The 23,507-nt window shown below is 40.5% G+C and overlaps 1 protein-coding gene across 1 annotated transcript in view; it reads left to right on the forward strand.

Annotated features, from left to right (window-relative positions):
* The first annotated feature begins 462 nt into the window (after positions 1-462).
* The window catches only part of LOC5578878 (protein jim lovell), a 137,787-nt gene continuing 114,742 nt past the window's right edge, over positions 463-23,507 (forward strand). The window contains exon 1 of the mRNA XM_001664037.2: positions 463-2,162. The gene's annotated coding sequence lies outside the window, so the exon portion shown is untranslated. The remainder of the gene's footprint in view (positions 2,163-23,507) is intronic.

The following is a 23,507-nucleotide window of genomic DNA, read 5'->3' on the forward strand; positions in this document are numbered from 1 at the left end:
TCGGAAGGAGTGTGGCGAGTGAATGAGTGGTGAGCTTTTTTTCACAAAGAGAGCTTGCTGAGTGCCTTGGGTGAGTAGCAGTGCGGAAAATGGGGTGATGTTTTTGTTTTTTCCTTATGCTCGCTCATTCGGCGGGTATTATGTACGATGTTGGGGGAGAGAGAGTGTGAGTGTGCGATTGTGTGAGTGCATCGCGAAGGGATTGTGTGGTGTGTGCAAAAGCTCATGTATCGCGAGAGCAAGTGGTGCTTTGGGAAGAGTGTTTGTGCGCGCGAGTATGAGTGAGTGTGGGGTAAGGACTCACATGGATCTAGCCGTCGGTTGCGGTTGTCATGCGGGGGAGTGTGTGAGCATAAGAATAAATTGTAAGAATCAAAAATTCAACAACTCTTATTATTTTCCGATGCGGTGGGAGAGCACAGTTGTAGTGAGAGCACGTACACGGGAGGTACAGGTGGGAGCTGGGTTTCTTGGCTTCTCGCTTGCTCGGGTTTTATGAAGGAAGCCACTGCGGCTCGCTCGCTCACTCGTTCGATTCGATCGAAGCCTGTTTGGCACGGTAGGCGGCTTGTGTATGATTTCCGAATGTGTTTTGCGATATATGTTTGAGAGACTCCGGCCGTCGCGCTACAACTTTTCAGTCGGTCTCAAGCAGTCACGGCGTAAAGCTCAAAATGTGCGGTTCGATAGTTGATATTTGGTTTATTTAGTGTTTTTTGGACATTCAATACACATTGCACTACCAGCTGGGGAAGAGTTGCAATTCGGACAGTTTCGGAAGCAAGTGATTCGTATGAACAGGTGAACACAAGTGATTTGAATTCCGGAACCAAATCCGTTGATCGGATCGGGTCGAATGCAGTCAAATCGATCAAAATCGCGAACAAAACATAAAATTATGCGAAGAACACCTTCGTAGTTGAATGCGCTACCGCAAGAGAAAAAAGAAGAAAATTTTTAAATCTTTGGGCTGACGAAAAAGAAGAATTTTATTTCCACGACAAGTGTTTCGGAATCTTGAAAAATTGTGCAATTTTAGTTACGTTCTAACCTCGAATACAAAGAGGCAGTGATTTAAGTTTTCCAGCGAAGCAAAAATAAACGGGAAGCTAAGTGACCAAATTCCAGCGTCAACATCTCATACACCCCAAGAAATAACAACCAAACCTTGGGAATTCCTGCAAGCAAACAAAAGAACCCTAGGAAAGGTCGGGATTTTACGGTTGGAAATTCCCTTTTTCCCATCTCAAGGACCTCCGTTCGCTTTCACATGTGCGCCGATGCATGATCTAATTTATAGCTTCACTCGAGAGAAGGGTCACAGCAAAGTTCAAAGGACTTGCAAGGCACATAACCTACCTGGAGTCATGCAAGTGAGCGAACAGTCCTGAAATAACAAGGCAAGGCACATTCTTCATCCCTGGATTCCTCAGAACAAAGAACCCGAATGCGGAGCGACCTCAGGAAGGTCAATAAAATATGTCACCATTTCAGGTGGTGACGATCGAAGAAGGTAGCCCACTAAACGGGGAAGCAGCCACTTTGTCGTCTACGGGGTCGAAGCAGCAAAGACGGCGACAATGATCAATCGAACCAGACGGAGGAGCTGAATTTCAGTTTGCCCATGGTTGTTTGAGTGCAATCATTATTTTGTTTTCGGACCGCTCGAAATTTTTCGGACCTTTGGAGAACAGAAAGCAGAAAATTGAAATTACTCGCAATTTTGGAATGAACAAAAATTGTGCTAAATGTTGTAGTGCGCTCATGAAAAAGTAACATTCGGGATTTTTGGTAGTGCAAGAAAAATTACGTCGAAAGCTGACAAAGAGCCAAGAGTTTTCGTGATTTTATGTTAGTGTCCAGAACAAAAGCAAAGTGTAGAAAAATAAGCACATTGAGGCGGAACAAAATTACATTTAACTCCATTTGTGTTTTGTGTCATCACCCTACGTTAAGAAAAGTTTCGGATTTTTGCTGTAGTGAATGGTATCCAATATAGAAATAGTGTAAGCAGATTCAGATTTAGAAGAAAACAAAAATCGATACGATTTTCCGTGTTTGTGAGCGAATGTTCGGCGAATCTAAAAACGCGAAGAGTGCGCTAAAGCTACGTAGTGGATTTTAAAACACTTTTTTTCCCGATTTGAAAGCATATAAACCAGGTACGTGAGAAATTCTTCCCTAATTTTTAAAAATTCTTGCCTCATTTCATAAATGGTTCAAGTGCGAAAATGGTGCAACTATATCTGAATTGATTAAGATAGGTTGTCTTGGTCGACCAGGTGGTCAGGCATTTAGTTTCCTTTTATTAAGAAGAATGGATTCTTATTGCAATCAGGTAAAAAATATGAGGAACTGTGCTACGTTGAATCATACGCCAGTCTTTTGTTTGATTGCCTACACAATCAAGGTGTATTATGATTGGCGTAAATAAAAGGGGGACTAAAGGGGGTCTAAGCCCCCCTAAGAAAATTAAACCTGCCAAGCAATATATGCTCAAGGAATTCATTGATCATTAGGGTCTCAAACCCCCTCTAGCTTTCACTAATGTGTACTATTGAAATAAATAGTATCGATCAATATTATTAATTGCACTTTCTCCCTAAGTGAAACAAAACCTTTATAATTTAGTCATTTATTGTGAATAAGTCAGGACCGAATGTTATCAGTGACATCATTTTGAAAAATGCATTTATTCGGTGCCAGAGTTAGTTGAATTATACTATCCTTCCGCTACCGATATTCATGATAGGAAAAATCACTCCTTAAGAGGAGACTAGTTGTAAATTACTAAATTCAAGCGATAAGTTTAATCTAGTTGGATTTTCTCGGATTTCCTTTCGTTAACTTTCAAACAGTAAAATTCGTATTGATATTCAAATTTTTGAAAGATAGAACCATAAACAATGATAGACTTTGCGGTCGTGCTGTAAGCGTCAAAATTTTTTTAGGCGCAGTGAAGCGAAGGACAGCTTCTATTAACTTTGATTTAAATGCGCCAACTTATGGAACGACTAAATGAGGCCAAATTTTCAGGATATCTTCTTCTGGAAGGTACCCTATGGAATAATACAACTTTATTTTTCTAGCATGCTGAACTGGGCCAGGCTATTGAAGAATATGACAATTTTAAATAATCTTTATTGGAAATAGACCCACTTTGATTCACAATTCATAACAGGGTATGCCCAGAGAAATAATATATACTTGTAAATTTTACATATTCTAAACAAATAGCTTATGTGCTGTCATCTCTTGTTTTTTAAAGTTGAATGTTTCCGTGTGTCTTAAAATGAACACAAGAGGAAAGAAGGCAAGTGTGTTTCGAATACTTAAATATACAAACATTTTGTGTTAATTCAGAAGTATCCCATTTAGTGTGATTTAAACTTAATTTGGAGTTGCTTCATTAAAAAACGGAAGATTTTTCTAACCAAAATACACAGATAAAATGTTACATCGAGTTGCATGTAACAAAATTACATCCATCACATTCACCATATGTTTACATTCGTTTTTGAAATGATAATGTTTGATACAAAAAAATCCTTAATTGAAAATTAAATGAAATGCTCTCTACATTTACGCGTTCTGGAATGTATTCTTCTTTTTCTTGACATTACATCCCACTGAAACAGAGCCTGCTTCTAAGCTGAGTGTTCTTATGAGCACTTTCACAGTTTTTAAGTGGCAGCTTTCTTTGCCATTTTCGCATTCGTTTATCGTGTGGCAGGTACGATGATACTCTATGCGCAAGGAAGTCAAGGTAATTTCCATTACGAAAAGATCCTGGACCGACCGGGAATCAAACCCAGGCATCTTCAGCATGACTTTGCTTTGTAGTCGCGGACTCTAACCACTCGGCTAAGGAAGGTCCCTGGCGTTCTGGAATTTACGTAATGTGAATATTTCAGGATTTTTATCAGTGCAATCGATCTATATAAATAAAAATATAGTGGTGTTTGTATGTCACAAAATGTCTTGAGAACGGAAGAATGGATTGAAGTAAACTTTTCACAGTTGCATTCGACAAGGGATGCTATGTAATAGAGCGAGGAAAAAGTTTGTTAAAGTCTTCGGAATAATCAGGAAAACGGGAGAAGACTAATGTGTCATTTAGTATGAGGGATCACACGACGTTTCACAACAGGCTACTTGATGGGAAGACGAAATTTGCCGGGACCACAAGTGACATAATATAACTACATATACAAAAAAAATGTTTTGAAAAAATCTGGGGTTTCAAGCAGCCCATTAATTTTTCAAATTTTGTTTCAAACTTTAGACTAAGACTTCTTTGCCAAATGATGATTGTTCCACGTGGTAAGCACAAAAATACTTTCCAAACCCGAAGAGATCTTCGACCGACGGAATTTGAACCCAGGACCATTAGCTTAGCTAACTAGCAGCGCGTTTGCTGCAACAATTTAAATTCTGGATGAGCTGCAGAAAACCTTTATATCAAATCTTTTCCAGTTACATCCCTAAGAACATCGTCATGTACTGTTAACTTAAGTATTGTTACTAAATTAGCACTTTTTATTCTTACAATAAAAGCCAATCGTGTTTCAAAATAAGCAACCTGGCAATTCGTTAACTTAAATTTGGTTAAAATTAAACAACCGCTATCCACACAGCCGAGCTCTCGCAAAAAAAACTTAGTGTGTTGTTTAAGACACATACATCGTGACAAAATATACTTTGCATTTAACAAGATTGTAACAGAACTTTTAAAATTTAAACAAACTTTTTAGTTTTATGAGAAAGGTAGCGAATGATAAAGTTGTAATCATAACAGATTATTTTATTTTTTTAAAACAAAAATCAAACAATTCTTAAGGATTTTTTTTCAGAAAAAGTTCATAGTCAATATCACACCGAACATGAGTTTGAAACTTTACATTATTTCCATAGGAAAAAAACAATCTTCAATACATAATACTTCACTAAAATGGGTGTTATTTAACAAAAGTCATGGCAAACAACGTTCATTTACTAGAGGATAAGTAAAAAATTAAATCTTGTCAATTTCACCCGAATTCACAATACTTAAGATTTTTTGGAGTTCTAAGTGATCAAGATGGGTGAAATTAAAATGTTTTATCAACTAAGATTTTTTTTCAGAACTTTAAGTACCGTAAAACGGAGTAACATTGATCAACAGGGTAAATTTGATCGGAATGTCCCTCCTAATTAGAAGTTGGAATCAACATTTATTGACGGAATATTTTCGATGCTTGAATGGAGCAGCTCATTTTCTTTCATGAGCTAATGAAAGTTAAGTTTTTTAGAAATAACACGCGTAATTTTTTAAACTTAAAAAATATCATGTTTACCAAAGATTTCACAGTGAACCACGTATCGTATAAGAATATGCATCCGAAATCACATATTCGTGTGTCAGAAATCAGAATCACACAAGATGCCAAATTGAGCGTAATCAATGTCAACAAAACTTGTATATAAATCCCCACTACGATTCATATACGACAATCTTTGTTGACAACAAAACATGTCGTTAATAGTGAAACATAGAATCACGTTATGTTGTATAAACTGACAGATCATATATCAATCCAGAAAGCTTAATATAAAATCGCAATAACTTTGGCAAATTGCCACCTAAATTTGTTATCTGCTGACGATGGGCCTCGAAGAACAACATAGCTAGTGTCGCTGAACATGAAATATGAATTAATATTGGCAAACAATCACTAGCTTGTTATATAACGCTTAATGGTACAGTGGTAAGGTGACGGATTCCTCTTCCAGAGGTCCTGCGCTCGAGGCTTACTGGAAACTTTTTTTAATTTTGTGATGTGTAACAAAAGTTATACCTACCAAAATGTGGACTGGGTTATGTCTCACATTAGTTCTTCAAATGATATTAACATGGGAATTGCGGTTTTTACTGATTATTGCATCGCTTAAAACGATTCCGTTGCCAACATTATCATAAATATTTTCAATTGAGCAAAATTAATGAATAACTAGGATGCATACAGAGCTTTTTCAGGAAATTAACTACCTTTAGGCGTATTCCTCTATTCAAAGTGTTTTTTAGTTTAAAATAACTAAAAAGTAAATGTTTTGTAAGAGTTTGGCCATCATATTTGGCTTCAGGGGCCATGAATTGGATAAGTAACGGTATTTTCTATATAACCAAACATTGTTTATATGGTTGATCAATATTACCTCATATACGCTAAATGAAAAATATTTTTTAAACATGCTTATAACTTTAAGAAAATAAACTACAGTATACAGTAATGAGCAATGGGTACCAGTAGTTCTTATAAAAATATAAAACGTTCAACATTTGCATTTTCAAATGAAGTTTTCAATAAATATGAAAACAAAAAAAGTTCAATGTTAACCCGGTTTACGGTGAATCTAAAACAGCATGGGTGGTCCATTTCACATAACGATGTATGGCAAGACGACTTTTCATAACGGTCGTTTTGCTTAAATCAACTTCATTCAAGAATATGTAGCATTTTGAAAAAGGCATATTATTCTTCTTTATGCCAAAAGTCATTTATGCTAAATTTCCATTATTCCAAATTTCTATCACGCCAAACGTTCTTATGCGAGACGTCTTTATGCAAAATGTGCTCCCCTTAATGTTTTGACAATTTCCAGTAGTGAAAACGGTTCTACGTCATTTCTTGAAAAGCCTTCCCGAGTGAATAAATAAAAATAACCTTAACTTAAGGTATTGGCTACTAAACCTGCTGGTTCAAAACAATTTGAAAAAAAAATACCGATTTGAAATAACAAAGTAATAAATCAAAGATGATTTTTATTACCTAATTAAAAGGTATCATTTTTTAAAAGCAAATTTCAGTTTTAATTTTTTATAGCTTTTAGTTCAACCAAGTACAACAGTTGTGATTTGTATTCTATCATTTTGCAACAAGGATATATATCGGCACCAAACCAAAATGTATTCCTCAATAATCTTCTTAAGAACAATACTCGACAGTTTTTATTTACAGTATGGCCCTTTATAATACAGTAAAATCAACAAATATACATGGAAGTCGCATAATAATGAACGCAGTATATACGGTTCGAATAAACCGTAGTTTGAAATCGGTATATCTCAAAATCCAGCTAATATAGAAACTTGGGGTCTTCAGTAAAGTTGTTCTGGAGGTGAAGCGCTATCTGATGGCACTTCATTCAATTCGAAATTTGACCGCTAGTTGGCACTAGTGGGCATGGAACTTTTATTTTTGTTTTACGGATATTTCAGGATCCTGACCATTTAGAAGGATGTGGCAAAATTGTTCAGTAAGTTAAGGACTATCATTGTTCGAGCTAGTTATTTCAAAATATTGCCACTAGGCGGCGCTAGTGAGCATGAAGCTTTTGTTTGTAGAAATCTCAGGTGCCAGGCCACTTATAAAGATAGTGTCTTCGGCAAAGTAGTTCAGTAGCTCAAAGGCTATCATTATTTAAACCAAGAAATAGTATATATTTGGCGGCGCTAGTGAGCATGAAATTAATGTTTTGCGGATACTACAGAATGTTGACTTTTTAGACAGGCACCTTCGGCAAAGTTGTTCAGAAGCTCAGCGACTATCATTATTTTATAAAATCTTGAACTTTAAGGACTAAAACAAAGAAAAAATTTGAGCTACTGAACAACTCTGCCGAAGACGCCATCTTTCTAAGTGATCAAGCTCCTGAGATATTTGCGGAACAAATGTTTTATGTTTACTAGCGCCGCCTGGTGGTAAAATTTTGAATCAATTAGCTCAAACAATAATAGTCCTTGAGTTACCAACTAACAACTTTGCCGAAGACGCCATCTTTCTAAGTGGTCAGGATCCTAAGATCTGCAAAACACAAGCTTCGTGCTCACTAGCGCCACCTAGTGGCAAAATCCCGAATCTCTTGGCTAAAATAATGATAGCCCTTGAGCTACTGAACAGTTTTGCCGAAAACGTCATTTTTCTAAGTGGTCAGACTACTGGGATATTCGCAAAACCAATGGTGTTGTACAAAGTACAACGCCCGACTACTCGCGTTACAAAAATTCACGCGACGTTCGAAAGGTTAATAATATTCGAAAAGTCTAAAATTCAGCCACTGTATGCTAAATCTTCAGCTTATTTTGTAAAAAAAATAAGACCTTATTGTTGCTGTAACCCAATCAAGAATAATAATACAGTTGAATTTACACGATGTAAAATAAGGTTATCAATCTTGTCTTCTGGAGAAAAATGTTAGTACATAGGTTCCTATCCATCTTCTATTGGTATAAGAAGTTGTAGATAATTCATAATGAGTTCCATTAGTTTTCAGTTTGGTACACTCAAGCTTTTATTGGAATTCTTTTGGCTTGAGGTAGCCCCGTACTTACTTGATACTTGATGGGCAACAATTCCTTGCTATTGCGTTGAATCTACGAATGAACAAGCCTTCTGGATTGGACCCGGTCCTGGGCCAATCACTAAAACGACCTTAAATCCTCCTCAACAGCAAAAAGCCATCTGGTGCGCGGTCTTCAACGGAGGCGACGGCCACTTTATGGTTCTCTGCTGAATATTAGTTTAGCTTGACATTCCTCCGACAGCCCGCATGTCCAGCCCATCGTTGCCTGCCGTGTTTCATACGCTTAACAATATCAATTTCTCTATAGACTTGGTATAACTCGTGATTCCGCCAAATGCCATTGTCCAATGTGCTGTCAACTATTGTTCGGGGACTTTCCATTATTCATTAGACACTTCCAAACTTTTGCCACATATTTCGAATACTTTGTTTCGAATTCCGGAGAGCCTGCGAAAATCATAGATAGAACCGTCAAATTATCAATTGGATTCATCAAACCATTAAAGAGAGATCTAAGGCAGTTGAACATTACAAATTTTCATAGATATCTATGAAAAATGCTTATTGAAACAAGCCTCGAAAGTGAGAACTTGTCACCTCCCCGCAAGAAGGCCGCATGAGACGGAGACAAAGATGGTAGAAAGGAGAAGCAGGGATATTGGTTCCTAAACTCATGAACCAGTCAACCTTACTACCGGGTTCGAATACAGGGAAATTCTCCGAAATCATTACTCGAGTCATTCCACGGCAAAATCAAAGCATAAATTTAACATAGTAAAATTAGTAATGGTTTAATTACTTACGGTTAGGGTGTGTACTTAAACCCAGGTGAAGTGAGCGTCAGTGTTCGGTGTATCCCTCGGCGACCGCAGAACCAGGAGCTTCTCCGGACAAACCGTATTGCCAATAGCACAGCAACCACTCCGCGACAAAGCCCACCATGACCGTCTGGGATACCCAAGCACTGAGCCAGGCTGATGGCCACCACCGCCATCGATTTAGGGGTTGAAGAGAAAGGCCTGAATAGAGGAGGTTAAGAAGAGGAGCACATAAGTTTCGGCTTAGAAGCACAATTCGGGATATGCCGTAGAATTAACTTCCTCCACGCTTACCGACCTCAAAACAACATATCTAAGCTACTCCATCATGGCATGTATCGACATGTAGCTAACTGGGGTGTTCTGGGCTTTTAGGCGGCTGTAAGAAACAAGCACTTATTGTTTATCACCTGGAGAACTTTATCGACGAGTTCTACCTTTGCAGCCGGCACTTCTACATATTTTCACCACAGAATTACTTAATACTAAATACAAATCACGACTGGCATACGCGATAGCAAAACATTCGTATAGACTTTTCCTAGGACTTGCCTGCTTTGGGATCAACTGGCTACTGATCGAGACACTGCGGCTCAAGACCATATATGAGCATAGATAGAAAATAGTTCGATTATCTGTTAGCTGTGTGGTGATAGCCAAACTGCCAAACAAGAATCGGGCTCGGATGCTGTGCTCTCCCTTACCTCTACACAGATCGGTCAGTGGTGTTGACGGAGATCATGATCAACTATGGTCGATTATAGCTGATCAGAAGATGTGTTGTGTTGTTCTGTTGTGAGTGTGATGATGTTTTGAACGGCTCCATCCCATTACCCCGAACGCCATTACCTCGAACGCCATTACCCCGAACGCCACTACCCCGAATGGGTCACTACCTTGAATAGTATGAGGTATCTCGTGCAGTATCTTGTGTTGCGGGCAAAAAATGTTGACCATACTGTTATAAAATATTGACCATCCATGTTTGCGTCTCTAATGTAAAGTTAATAATGCGTTGAATTCGTCGGTAAAATTTTCATCATATATTTTCCCCTCTTTCATATATCAGCTACTCTATCGAAATATCTTGTTGGCAACTATCTTCTTCTTCTTGTTCAAACACCTAAAAGTGGCTATTTTAGACTAACACCCACCCTCCTTTAACACTTTTTGTATGGAAATTCCACAAATTTTGTATAAGCTGTAACATTTTGAGGACATCCAACCATCCCCGTTAGCGTTAGGAAATTTGTGCATGGGCTTTTAATAAAAAATGCCTTTTATTAACGGAGAGCTTTCCTGGTAATTTATTATTCCTGTACTTGTGCCTCTGTGCCCAAGGAAGTCTAGAAAATTGTCAATGCAATCAATGTCCTCCGCCACCAGAATTCTAACCCATAACCCTCAATATATTTTTGCTGAATAGCAGCGTGCTAACCGGTATTTGGACTCCTTGGTGGTGTTCATATTTCAATGTTCTTCTGAGCATTGCAGTGTGGCTGTGTGAATCTCACCAAAATCAGAGGACAACTACAAATGAAACTTAGTGTGTAAAAATTATTTGTTGAAAAGCTAGTCCCTTTTTTTCAGCTAATATTTGAAAAATACATTGTTAACCCAAAACCATTTAATACTCATAAAGAACCTACAATCTACCTTCTGAGTTAGTCTCAAAATATTATGCATTCGGAGTAATGGCGTTTGGGGTAGTGACCCATTCGGGGTAATGGCGTTCGGGGTAATGGCATTCGGGGTAATGGCATTCGGGGTAGTGGCTTTCGGGGTAGTGTCATATAGTCGTTTTGAACATGGTTAGATGATTTGTACTTTCATTTATTGTGGTAGACTTTGAGTTCCACAGGTTCTCACGCGACACAACCGTGACGGTCATGTGTAAGGTTACAAACTTTTGAACGGCAAAGATTGGAACATTTCGTTTGAAATGTTTCCCATACAAAGGAGAGTGTCCGGTATTTGATGCTGTCCATAATATGAATCAAAACGGTGTCTTTGACTAGACCCACAACCTTTTTGCAAGAGAATACGCTTCCTCAGCAACACCAATAAGCAAGTAATAGCATCCTTAACAATATAAATTGAAAACCAAATTCAGGGAAAATAAAATATATTATTTTTTATGCGACTTTAAAGACCGCAAGTGAGGAAACCTTTTGGCAACACAAATAAGAAGGCGTCTAGACTCGAACTATGGACGTTTATAACATAAGTCACATATCCTCCCCACTAGTCTATTAGCTCATCTGAAACAAAAACTGTTAGCAAACGCGTTACCCAAATAACCAAAATGTACGTATAACGAAATCACCTAGAGGCTTTGCATGTGCAAAATTTCACTTATAAGATGTCGCGAAAAGGCCTTCTACGTACAAAAGTGGAAGCGATATACGTGCATATATTATGTGATGAAATATAGCATACAATGCGAGTGTGTAAATTTTCTTCCGAACTTATCTGTAACCTGTTTTTTTGCGGGTTGGATGTAATTTGTGTGAATAAACGAGTTATTACGTGAACTTTCATGCGACTTCTGGTTGTGTTGATATGAAACAAGCTTAAGTGATTTGTTACTTCATTGCGCCTCCTTAGTGACAAGCTAAAAACACACTTTAAAGTATCAAAAATTGTGCGACAATCGAATGAATGCAGTACTCTTTGCAACACATTATAACAAAAAAAACATTGCATTCTTTTAGCATGGCAAATCTAATAACACTTTTTTCATGCTTTTCTTTGTATGACACATCGAAGAACCTTCCACGACGTAATGATTCTCTATGTCACACACGTTGTAAACTGAAAGAACACTACAAGATGGTTGGGATCGAAAGACTTTTCGACACTGAACTTAGTATGAGAAAATTTGTGCATGTTTTCAATAAAATCTAATTCAATAAACGATGGGCTCAAACGCATACGAGTGTAACTATCATTTTGGTCAATTTTGAGTCAAGTTTACTGAACATATCTTCTTTTTTTAGGAGTTTTTGCCGACCCACAGAAAAAATACATAATGTATAGAATGTTGACTTGTTTTTGTTTTGGTTTCCATGAAATTGATGAAAAAAACTCAAAGTCGACTTTTTGTCAATTTCACCCCTTCGCTTTTAACCCATTAACATATTTAGGAAACATCTTATTAGGAGATGTTTCATATGCTCTTTTGTTTTAATTAAATATTTAATTTATAACAAAAGCAATACCTACTTCACACTTCGAATGGAACATTCCTTAAGAAGGTAAAGTCCACGGCTACAAAGCAAAGCCATGCTGAAAGTTTCTGGGTTCGATTCCCGGTTGGTCCAGAATCTTTTCGTAATGAAAATTTCCTTGATTTCCCTGGGCATAGAGTATCATCGTACCTGCCACACGATATACGAATGCGAAAATGGCAACTGTGGCAAATAAAGCTCTCAGTTAATAACTGTGGGTGTGCTCATAAGAACACTACGCTGAAAATCAGGCTCTGCCCCAGTGGGGACGTAATACCAGGAAGAAGACCTACTTTACCCAGCAATATTACTACAATTCACCTTCAAATTCCAAAACTGCAGTGAAATACCCCAATGGTCCAACTGTACAGTTGCGGTAAACGTATCACTGGCAACAAGCGCCACCCGCCTCAGACGACAGCAATGAGGACGCACGCTATGTCTGAACCAGACGATTATAAAAATCGAATGTACATCGGATTTTTTCTCGCTAGAGATCAGTATTTAGTCTATATTTTCATAATCGGAAGATTTTAAAATATTCTATCGGTGATTTTGTTTTCCATACATTTTGTATGGGCGAAAATGCGTTGAAAACTTGATTTCCATAGGATTTAGTATGAAAAATGGCTAAAAAGTGAAAAAAAATCAAAATTTCACCGATGGAATATTTTAAAACTTTCCGATTATGAAAATATAACCCAAATACTAAACTCTAGCGAGAAAAAATCCGATGTACATTCTATTTTTATAATCGTCTGGTTCAGACATAGCGTGGGACGGCGTATAGCTACCACCTCACCACACTGTAGTCAACCTAAAGGGAAGCTGTCAACTCCGATGGAAGGGGGCTCCTTGCGGATCGGCTAGCATAACTAGGGGTGACACATATTAACACATCATAAGGAATATGTTATGTGTAGGTGCTACCAGCCAGCAGCGGTAAACGTAAGCGGAAGGTGGTCCTTGTGGTGGGTTGAGAAGGTGGCTCTGCTCTGAATACGGAACCTACTGTCGTCGTCGTCATCGTCAGGAGTGGCAGTAATGTGCACGAGAGCAAAGCGGTCTTTGAAACGTGTTGGAAACCTCGAGTCTTTTCATTGCCGGTGCACTTGTTTCTGCCGCATCGTTGCCGACAGCGGGCGACAGCTGTACTTTGGACCAGTAATAGGTGTACTGCAGTTTGTAGTTTAGGTCGCAGGAATTTGCTTTGGGGACTTTCTGGTTGACGATCAAGAACGGTTCCTTTTTTGCTATGATTTTTTCACCTTTGTTAAACGGTGTGTATGAGGAATTAATCTCAACTTGTACCAATCCTATTCACGGTGTATCCATCCACTAAAAAGGCACACGATATGTTTTCCATTACCTCAACCCCCGAAGCAAAGGCGAATGCATGAATAAGACAAAGTAGTAGGTTTCACAAGTCGCTTGTGCCAACACATGATCCCTCAAGTTTTGCATAACATAAAACGAAAGTGGGGTTAAAAGTCCCGTTTCCACTTGTCACCCACATCAACTTTCTCGTGCATGTGAGAGCATATTCCCATTTGTGTCGTGGGGGTGAAAAGGCAACTGATTTAATTAATTACGCTCCGATCCCACGCCGTTTGTAAGACGATAGCAATTAGTTGGATTATTCAGGATACATGTAAACTCCCTACTTGAATTTTTGGGAGATCAAAATCTCCAACGAAATTACTACCTGGCCGAAAACTGGTGCGAATAACACTTGGTTTGGTCACAGGATCACCATCACTATAATTGCTATCATAAAATAGTTAAAGTCTCCCTCTCCCTATGGCCGAGGACACAAGGGTCAAAACGCAATTAATCCTCGGTCTCACAACTATCCAGCAGAAAGTGGAATCAAGGTGAGTGAGTGTGTGATGCATAATTGTTATCGCCTGTTTACACGCAAACATCCCTTCAAATTATGTATACCGATTGTAACATATCGGAATCAGAAAAGGAACCCCCTCTCTCTCTGAACGGTTCGCTTGACCAGTGGTCAGATTGCTTCCATTTGATACCGAGCAGGGTAATGTGATTATAGGGTTCCGTATTCAAGTGCAATAGTTTTCCACCCCAGGGGCCCAGATAGCCGTAGCGGTAAACGCGCAGCTATTCAGCATGATCATGCTGAGGGTCGTGGGTTCGAATCCCGCTGGTCGAGGATCTTTTCGGGTTGGAAATTTTCTCGATTCCCAGGGCATAGAGTATCTTCGTACCTGCCACACGATATACGCATGCAAAAATGGTCAATCGGCAAAGAAAGCTCTCAGTTAATAACTGTGGAAGTGCTCATAAGAACACTAATCTGAGAAGCAGGCTTTGTCCCATTTGGGACGTAACGCCAGAAAGAAGAAGAAGAAGTTTTCCACCCCTCTCTAGAGCGGCCCCTAGTTGTCACTCAAATAGGGTGACTATCTGGTTGAGTTTAAAAATCAGGGCATACAATTAAATTTTGTTGAACATTTTATTACAAAAAAGTTTAATTTAAAAAATTGTGTACATCCTTTGAGAATGAAAGTAAAACTAGCAAAATTACATACGTATAAGAGTTATTGTTGAAACTTATTTGAAATCAGGATTTGAAAAGAGATCCAGACATTTGTATTTTTCGAAATGATCACCTGGATAGAGCATGTAGTAAAGTTGCTATCATCATTCATAGGCGTAAAAAACATCAACTTTTTGTTGTCATTTGAAACAAAAGTTTTCGAAACATTGGTTGTTTCTGTTGAAACACAGCTTGGGATATAAACTTCCATAGCTGCTTTCAATGCACTGGATAGCAAGTTAATTGCTTCAAACAGACTTGCGGAAATTGACTCGAAAAGAGTCATTTTTTGTCTTTGGTAACTTTAATACCAAACATCGCTCATGAAATAATTCGCAAAATAATTCCAGCAGCAGAATTTTATTTGACAGGTGCTCTTTAGGATATTTCTCAATTACATACCCTGATATCCCTACTTGTTTTTCCTCTTCCTCTTATAGAAACCTTTCTACGATTGATTTGGTCTTAACCAAATCTAATCACCTTTGTTGATAATTGAAGTTAAGAACAAAATATTTTATGAGGATATATCCTTAAATATCGATCAGAACACTTGAAATCTTGAAATCGAATTTAAAATCAGGAATTGCCCTTCTTAATCAGGACGGTAACCCTATACTCAGAGTATCTGTAGCTGACCCCTGTCCAAATTGACCATTACTGGCGCTGAGTACTTCGAGTCCGGTAAAGTGTAAACCCCTAAGCTGGGAAAGGCCTAGTTTTGATTTATGACTTTCGAAAACCCGACCCGATGATGATGGTTGTGGTCAATCCACGCCAGAAGCGGCAACATGTGGAGTGAAACGGAAGGGTTTAAATTTTTCACACCGATTTTCGAACGGAGATGATATTTCTGCGGGAAACGACCAAGCTCCGCGGAGGGAACCTACATATGATTGTTCTATTTAGGCGTTGAAGGTAAATCCATTTTCATGAGCAAGTAGTGCCTCCGAAGAAGGAGGATTAGCAGGAAGAGACTGTTTTATTTTTCGGTTCTTGCTTGCCCCGCCGAAGTCGTTCATGTGGTTGAGAACGGGTTTGATGGGAATCGGCGGCGAAGGTGAGTGGAGAAAGGGCTGGCAAATTAATTAACATAATTTATGCCGTGACATGATTCCGGTGGGAAAATACCACTTGATGCTGTCTAAGCCATGTGTTTTGTGTTTTGAATTATGCTTTCGGAGCAGTAAAGAGTTGGAGTTGTACATTTGTGGGATCATATATTAGTTTAATAAACTACCAATGACGAGCGAACTTTTCGAAGATTTTAGTATAGAAGATGGGCTTTTCTTAGTCGAGTGATTAGAGGCCACGACTACAAAGCAAAGCCATGCTGAAGGTATCTGGGATCGATTCCCGGTCGGTCCAGGATCTTTTCATAATGGAAATTTCCTTGACTTCCCTGAGCATGGCGAAAATGGCAACTTTGGCAAAGAAAACTCTCAGTTAAAAACAATGGAAGTGCTCAAAAGAACACTAAGCTGAGAACAGGCTTAGGCATAAACTATTAATATGGATTCAATTTTTAAAAAGTCTTTGAGAATACTGCAAATTATATTTAATTATTTTTTGAACTTTATCGCAAAACTTTAAGTTGATGTTTATTTACGAATCATAAAAATATCGCATTTTTTTCAAATCGATCGCGACTCATAAAAGATGTGTACATAAATAAATACAACGTTTAAGTTGTCGACCCAAAGTTTTTGATGGAAGCAATGGAATTTGAACAAATTGTTGTTTGAAACCAGAGAAGATTAGTAGGGCGTTAGATCAAAGTCAGAAATGCTCAATAGGGATTGTTTGATTCTACCATTCCAGATCCCCGAATGGCCCATTACCCCGAAAGACATTACCCCGAATTCCTAAATCACGGGACAATGTCTTTCAAGGTAATTGTTCATTCGGGGAAAAAAAAAACATTCGGGGATTTTAGGAATTAAGTTCCAGTAGTCAACAACGAGAACATTACGATCACAGCAAGCCGTGCGCGCGGGCGGCTGCGTTTTGAATTTTCTGTCACGTTGAATTCGGTTTCGCGCCATTTATAATTCGACTGATGAAAAATATAATCGACTAAATGTGGCATAACAAATATTTTATAAAAGTGATAAAAGTATTTTGTTTTTACGAAGAATAAATTCATTTACAGCTTGTGCCGTTATGTGTGATAGATTTTACGGGATTCCGCAGGTGGTTGGACCGATGCTACGCCACCCGGATTTTTTTGCGTTTGTAAAAGTGTGTAAGTGACAGAAAAAAAATGATAAAGCATATCTGATTTGGTTGCAAGTTCTGGTGCTGTATAGTGCTTTCTTGACTACATGCTTTTTTGTTGTAAAGGATTGAGTTTGCTTTGTAAAGCCCGAGCAGGTGGATTCTGTTTTGGCGTCTCCGGAGTGAAATTTGTGGTTTTTTTCGATTTGACAATCTGTTGGTCAGTCAGCCCAAGCAAACGGATTCTTTTTTCGCGTCGCCGGAGTGAAATTTTTTCGGATTTGGTTCTTCGTGTCGCCGGGGTGAAATGTGTTTTAACCCTGTTTCACACCTTACTGGGCAGTGGGCAAAGTAAATTCGTTAATGCCGAGAACATGACTTCAGTCAAGGATGGATTAGCAATTGGTGAGCTCGTTTCATACTTGTGATCAGTGGCGATTCCCTAACCTCAAATCTACCTGTTTCACGAATAAACATTCTTGACTTTACGCAACCAATTTGCATTTATCAAGTGAAATGAAGAAATGAAGATTCCAATCATTTACTATTTGCTTTATGATCTCAATTTGCCGAAAAAGGCATTTTTAGATGCGTAGAACAGGTAAAAAGTGAGGTTCCCAGACAACCAAAATGTACATTTAACGAAATGACCTGGAGGCTTTGTATGTGCAAAATTTCACTAATAAGATGTCGCGAAAAGGCCTTCTACATACAAAAGTGGAGGCGATATGCGTGCATATATTATGTGATGAATAATAACATACAATGCGAGTGTATAAATATTTTACCGAACTAACCTATGATCTTATGCGACTTAACTTATGATAACAAATGTTGATTTGACAGCTGCTACGGATTGATTCGACTTACTTTGTACGAGTGTACGGGACGAAGCAAAATGTACAAATGAACTAAGAAAAAAAGTGTTTTATGCGAGGAAAATCTGACGAGTTTATCCCCGGTGTTTTGCGGGTTTGATGTAATTAGTACGAATAAACGAGTTATTACGTGAACTTTCGTACGATTTCTGGTTTTCTGAGTTACGAGTCGCCTCTGCTTGTGACAACACATATTTGTATCGTGGCAATTTTACGTTTATTTAATCGCTAAACAAACTATGGACAATTCGTCACTAGAAGTATCGGCATAAGCCCTTATTATTGATGTATAAATTTTTGAGATTAACGAATATGTATTTTGTTTCGCAACTACCGATAAATAACCTTCGAATAATTTGACATTGAACTTGTCAACGTATTCAAATAGAGGCTACATGAATCGCATCACTTACCAAGGTAAATCCTGATCAAGTAGTTTTTGAACGCTCCCACAAACAAAACTCCTTCCTGTGAAAACCATGGAGATGCAGAGATGATCTCGGTCTCTAGTAGCAATGGACGACACACTAACATTCCTTCCCTTCCCCGATGACCGTAAGGACGTGGCCGGCACCGTTATTGACATTACTAAATTTGGAGTCCTCAAAATTGTACGTTGAAGATGTCTGCTACTCCCAAGCTACAGGGTGTCCGCAAATTATCCGAACAGCAAAATATTGGAAAGATGATCTCACATTGAAAACAATGAAAAATCAATGTCCATGTACCTTTTATAATACATCTATATGTTAACACAAAATACAACTTTAAAAAATTTTGAAATGATTGCCTGTTACTGATATAGGCAAATTTAATTTTTTCGGAGACGTTTTTCCTGAGGGCCGCTAGTCATACTGGGGATGTGTTATCCCTAAAACCGAAAAGAGATGAATCCAAATGTCCTATTATTATTTGAAGTAATCTACAGGTTAGTGGCTTCAAGTTACTCTGGAAATAGAAAATTGTACGGTTCAAATCCAGTGAGTTCTATGGACATTTCTCTTCCGTCATAAAGCTCGGAAAACAGCTCCCTTTAAGACACCTCAATACATTTGGGTTGGTTTTGCAATTATTTGAAATCGGAAGTGTGTCAAACTTATTTCTTAAGAATATAATAAGCCAATGTTTAAAACCATGCAAGAATATTGAATTAATTATGCTTGATTGTATAGAGCCAGGTCTTCAAAGTTTGTACGGATAATTTGCGGACACCCTGTACTTCTGTTGGTTCCTATTAGTAACGCGCCCTAACTAGAGATCAGGGAGTCGAGGTTTCGATTCTCACTGAGAAGACGTGTAACTTTTTCACAAATCTTCACATCAATTTGTCCATCTAATCCAATTGCAAATTATATGTAATGTTTAGCTTTTCGGTAGTTGTTAAATTTCCACGTAAACCACGATTCATAATTAAAAAACAAGTATTTATCGAACAACGGACTCATGTTCCGTAACCGGTCGTTTGAGAACGTCGCGACCCATTGGAAGCCCACACAATAGAAACCTCAGCCAGTACAATTGCTGGCTAGTGTTGTGTGATATTTCATTACCTAGAAAATAATGCGCTCTCGGGCTAGGCATTGGATATAAATAGAAAGCGTTGTGTTTGGATGGGCATCTAATTCTTCCGAAAGAGGTGCACTTTGCGAAAAAGGACCACGTGATTATTGAGCTGAAATCGAATTCAGGTTAACTTCTGCGTTTATGAGTCCTCTCATGGCGTAGTGGTAACGCGCCCTAACTAGAGATCAGGGAGTCGTGGGTTCGATTCTCACTGAGAAGACGTGTAACTTTTTCGCAAATCTTCACATCAATTTGTCCATCTAATCCAATTGCAAATTATATGTAATGTTTAGCTTTTCGGTAGTTGTTGAAAAAAAGGTTTGATTCCACGTCGCCAAGCGCCAGAACGATACCGTCGCATTCCTTGACGAAAGATCGTCGGCAACTTTGGTGGATGATGTGGTCGCCAAACGGCTGAAGGCAGAAGGGACACTCATCGAGCCGTTGATTGTCACGTGGACCGGAAACATCAACCGGTTTTTAGAACGAGTCTCGAAGTGTCGAAATGATGATGAAGGCGAAGGATTCGAGAGGGAAGTTTCCGCTGTTCAACACGCGAACGGTGTCTGAGCTGCAGCTTCCGAAGCAGAATGTTCAGTACGCAGAAGTGATTCAGCGATACAAGCATCTCGCAGGGGTGCCAACAAAGGACTTTCCGTCTGGGTGCCAACGATTTTCATCGGGTTGGACAACCTTCATTTGTTCGCTCCGTTGTAGTCACGTGTCGGTAAACAGAACGAACCAATCGCCGTACGATTTAAGATAAACTGGAGATCTACGGTTCCGAGAAGCGAAAGCCCACGATGCAGAAGTATTTAAATGTGCACTCCGTCGCACCTGTAAGCAACCAGGAGCTTCTTGACCTGATGCGGCACCAGTACGTGCTGAACGGAACAGCGTGTTCATCGTTCACCGTTCCAGAACCGGCGGATAAGAAGCGGGCTCGAGAAATGACGGCAAAGTGAATAGGCGATCGTTTTGAAACGGGATTGCAATGGTACCAGGACGAGAGAAGATATCCCGACAGCCACCCAATGGCCGTTGGCCGGCTGAAAGTCGCATGGAACGGATGGAACGCAATCCAGCGCTGAAAGAGAACGTGTGTCGGCAAATCTAGGAGTTCCAAATGGAGGGGTACACACACAAAACAACCGACGCCGAGTTAACGGAGACGCCACAAGGTGTTGTGTGGTATCTACCGCTAAATGTTGTGGTTAATCCACGGAAACCGGTCAAGGTACGCTTGGTCTGGGATGCTGCAGCGTCGGTGAATGGGGTCTCCTTGAATTCGAAGTTGCTCAAGGGTCCGGATATGCTAGTCCCCCTCTCACGGGTAATCTACCATTTTCGAAAGCATCCGGTCGCCTTTGGTGGGGTTATACAGGAAATGTACCACCAGAACGGAGGATAAGCAGGTGCAGTGATTCATTTTCCGAGGCAACAGCGACGATGCTCCGCAGGTGTACGTTATGGATGTAGCGACTTTCGGCTCCACATGCTCGCCCAGTTCTGCGCAGTTCGTGAAGAACTTGAACGCCGAGCAGTTTTCGGATCAGTACCCAGAGGCTACGGTAGCGATCGTCAAGCGGCATTACGACGACGGCTACTACGACAGCGTGGACACGGTGCAACAAGCGGTTCAGCGAGCAAATGAGGTGAAATACATCCACTCCCGGGGAGGTTTCCATATCAGGAACTGAGTGTCCAATGTAGGCGAGTTCCTGGAGAATCTTGGAGAGCGAAGTTGTGAGGTGCATTTCAGCCTGGACAAGCGTACCGAATACGAGCGTGTGCTGGGAAACGTATGAGATAAGGTTTGAAACGTTTTCTGCTTCTCCAGCACATCGAAGTCGGAGTGCGCTGTAGTCCTCAGCGGTGATAACCATCCGACGAAGCGAATCGTGCTTAGCATCGTGATGGCGCAGTTTGATCCGGTGGAGTACCTAGCGCCAGTCAGCATTTTAGGTAACATGCTGATTCAGGACCTCTGGCGGACAGGGTGTCATTGGAACGAAGTTGTGGATGAAGTGGAAACGCTGGACGGACATTCTGGCAGAAATTCGAGCTTTTAAGCTGCCACGCAGTTATTTCGGCAGTGCACGATCGGACGAGGTCCAGGATGTGCAGTTGCATATATGTTCAGATGCGAACGAGACCTCGTATGGATATGTGTGCGCTCGTGATGAGTCGAGCGAAGGTGATACCGTTGAAGCAGCTGTCGATTACGCGCCTGTAACTTTTGTGCAGCAGTGCTTGGCGCACGGGGTACGAGTACAGCAGTTCCTGTACGGGAGGGAGGAGGAATGGCCGAAGAAGAGTTTGCCGCCGGCGAACATGACAAAGGAGTTACGGGTTCACCTACTGCTGCATGATGTGAAGGTTCCGGCGAGTGAACGCGAGCCGATTCTTGAAGTCGGTGGTCCTGGTTCGAACGATGGCGTGTGTTAACCGATTCGTTTCGAATTGCAGGCGAAAAGGGAGAAGCTACCGATTGAGGCGCTGCGAGCAACGAGAATTCACCTAAAGGTGCGGATACCAAACGTGGAGTCTTCAGTTCGCGTGCCGACTTACGGTTTCCGGTGATTCTTCCGGATGACCTCCGGATCACGCAGCTGATGGTCCAGCATTACCACGGGAAAAGCGGCCGCGGATACCGCCAGGCGGTGAAGAACGAGCTGCGACAGCTGTACTACATCCCCCATGTAGACGCAGTGGTGAGAAAAGTGTCGGCGACCTGCTTGTGGTGCAAGGTGCATCGTTGTCGTCCTGAAGCTCCGAGGATGGCTCCGCTTTCAGTGCAGCGAGTAACACCGAATTTACGTACATTCAGCTACGTCGGCAAAGATTATCTGGGACCGTACGATGTGACATTAGGATGTAGGATGGAAAAGAGGTAGATCGCGCGGTGCATTTAGAGGTGGCGCACGGGCTGACAACGCAGTCGTGTTTGAAGGCGATACACATGTTCATCGACTGTCAGGGCTAACCGATCGAGTTCTTCTCAGACAATGGGGCGAATATGCGAGGACCAAGCAAGGAAGTAGTGAAGGATGCGCAGGGCATCGGAGATGACTGTGCAGACCTACTAACGAACGCAACTGGACGCTCAACCCTCCGGCAGCACCGCACATGGGAGGCGTCTGGGAGCGGTTGGTCCGCTCAGTGAAGGAGGCGCTTCGGGTGCTCGACGATGGAAGATGGTTGACCGACGAGATTCTGCAGACGACCATCGTTGAAGAGGAAGACATCATCAACTCCCGTCCGCTGACGTACGTGTCGCAGCAGTCCGACGAAGCAGAAGCACTCACTCCATATCATTTTCTGAGGGGTGTTTCACCGGTGGCGCTACCACCTACCCATCCAGCGGTTGGCCTTGAACGCGCCCCTTCCAGCGTTCGCAACAATTGGTTAGCGTTAGGTGGGAACGGTGAATAAAGGAGTACGTGCCGTCGTTGAACCAGAGAACGAAATGGTTCGGTGAAGCCAGACCGTTACGTGCAGGAGATCTGGTGTTCGTAGTCAAGGGTGCCAACCGGAAGTGCTGGGTCCGTGGAGTGGTAAAGGAAGCCATAAAATCTGGTGACGGAATGGTCCGTCAAGCGTGGGTGCGTACCAATACCGGAAGGTACAAACGAGCGACAGTGAAGCTGGCCAGAATGGAGATAGAGAATGGTAGCCCTGAGCCGGATGTGGCTTCCGGGACAGAGTTACGGGCAGGGGAATGTTCCGGCAGTCCTGTCGCCCCGTTAAGACGTGAGTCGTGAGCGACAGATGACAGCGAGAGGTGAGATAGAAGGAGAAGGAGAGATGACAGATAGTAGGACTGTCATCGATAGCAGGTGTAAATTAAAAAGAAAATAGAAACGGAAAGTAAGATTTAGTTGATAGCCTGCAA

Source organism: Aedes aegypti, chromosome 3 (genome assembly GCF_002204515.2).
Source record: "Aedes aegypti strain LVP_AGWG chromosome 3, AaegL5.0 Primary Assembly, whole genome shotgun sequence".
Classification (NCBI taxonomy): Eukaryota; Metazoa; Arthropoda; class Insecta; order Diptera; family Culicidae; genus Aedes; species Aedes aegypti.